Source organism: Priapulus caudatus, unplaced genomic scaffold, assembly GCF_000485595.1.
Source record: "Priapulus caudatus unplaced genomic scaffold, Priapulus_caudatus-5.0.1 Scaffold74, whole genome shotgun sequence".
In the NCBI taxonomy this organism is placed as follows: domain Eukaryota; kingdom Metazoa; phylum Priapulida; class Priapulimorpha; order Priapulimorphida; family Priapulidae; genus Priapulus; species Priapulus caudatus.
The window spans coordinates 520547-522463 of NW_014577135.1; the positions used below are offsets into that span (position 1 = coordinate 520547).

The window sequence follows — 1917 nt, forward strand, 5'->3', positions numbered from 1 at the left end:
GGAACTGTCGAGCGCGGACCAGTCTACGTATTTTATCGGCAGTTGGTGCGCATTGCATTGTTTATTTCGCATTGTTTGCTTGATTGTTACTAAAGCAGTTCGTAGCTCGCAAATACGGCATTTCTGGACGAGCGCGGACCAGTCTATAAAATACGCGGCTTCAGAAATACGGTATTTAGCGTTCACACGAGGAAATGCGCGGTCCAAGATATCCGGTATTTCTCAAGCACGGCAAATTATTCGGGGTCTGGGAAGCCGCGTATTTACATCAAATACCGGATCTGTTTAGATACCGTATTTCTTGGACCGCGCATTTTGCCTCGTGTGAACGCTAAATACCGGATTTCTTGCTACGTGTGAACGAGGCTATTAAATTCATAAATACGAGGTCTCGTGTGAACGAGGATTATAGCTGGTGTTACTACCTGGGTACTGTTACGATCTTCGCATGCCCATCGTCTAACAGCACGCCGACCTGAAAGTTGCCCACCTGCCTCTCTTCACTTGCAGCACGCACAAACGCCACCCACAATCACGCGCGCCCTTTCCCGCCCGGTGAACGGCCTATATAGAAACGATGTAGCCGAGTTCAGTAACCCGTTAATAATTATACGATGTTATATTTTCTGGCTGGTTTACTGACGTGGGTAACCTAGATCGCGTGCGTAGACTTGCATGATATAATGCTTTAAAGCATTTGCGGTGGGCCTAATTGCTATTACTTCCTTTTCCGTGCGCATTAGATGATGTTTTCCTGCGGAAACACTGAACAATAGTTTATTCTGATTATTTGTTAAATATGAACGTAACTGAAGGGACCTTTTTGCTTTTGAAAGAACATTAGATGTCGTTGGCATTAATAAATTTACCGATTTCAACCGAACTAAAGTGATGCATAAGTAACATGCTTCGTGATTGGAAATAAAAAGCGGTGCATTATAAAAAAAAGTATGGTTATCATTTGCAAGCAGCGACTAGTAATGATGAATAGCCGAAAATAATGAGGGAAAGAAGAGTGTCACCGATACTGAGAAAAGCAAGAAGTGGAAAGAGAAAATAGACGGTTAGAAGAAAAGCGGTATGACGAAAACGTATATGCCACCCCACATTAACAGTGAAAAATTCTACATTATAAAAAGCAATGAAAAAAATGAAACATAATCGTAAAATAGTCATCGAAAAACATCAACCGATGCGCAACAGACTAAATAAACGAATGCGTGATCCAGAAAAAATACATTTTCATCGTTTGTACGCCGCTACTGTATTGCGATATATGCAGTATAACTCGGACCGGCAACCTACGTCCCCCAGAGGCAACTGATTTGGAGGCAATTTCTACCAATTTGTACCTCAATGTCTGCCATTCAGAGCGTATCACGTCAGCTTGGGTTTAACAACCACATTGCTAGTCAGCCCGTGCTGTCGCCTCATTTATTCACCTTAGTCTTGAATTCCTTCCTCTGCGCCGACTAAATACTTACACACCGAGCACGTATAGTTTCCTTCCCGTGTTGTATCGTCATCAATGTAGATTTCCTGATTGCAACCGTAGGCGGAACATCGGTTTTACTTTAGGTTGTCCCGCGATGCCGTGCCTGCCACGAAGTCAATTACGTACACGATTAGCGACCCTTATAGGGGATGAAAAATTGTAGCTGATGATATGCTATAGATGGCGACACTATTAGAACCTCCGCTCGGACATAATAAAGGCGAAACGAGATTCGACGATGAGCCGACCCCTTCCCTCCACTACACCGCCGTGGGCGCTCGAGTCGCTTCTGGGCTTACGCATGGATCACTTTCGAACAGGATAACTGAAATACACGAGTGAAATCCGCCGGCGCGCAGATGTGGGCGATATATTATGATTGAGTATCCGCCACGGATCAAGCATTCCAAGAGCGAGCGAGC

General features: G+C 44.4%; 1 long non-coding RNA gene across 1 annotated transcript in view; it reads left to right on the forward strand.

Annotated features, from left to right (window-relative positions):
* Positions 1 to 1917, forward strand: part of LOC106821459 — a 13428-nt gene extending 11511 nt beyond the window's left edge. The window contains exon 3 of the long non-coding RNA XR_001395734.1: positions 1907 to 1917. This is a non-coding gene — a long non-coding RNA (uncharacterized LOC106821459). The remainder of the gene's footprint in view (positions 1 to 1906) is intronic.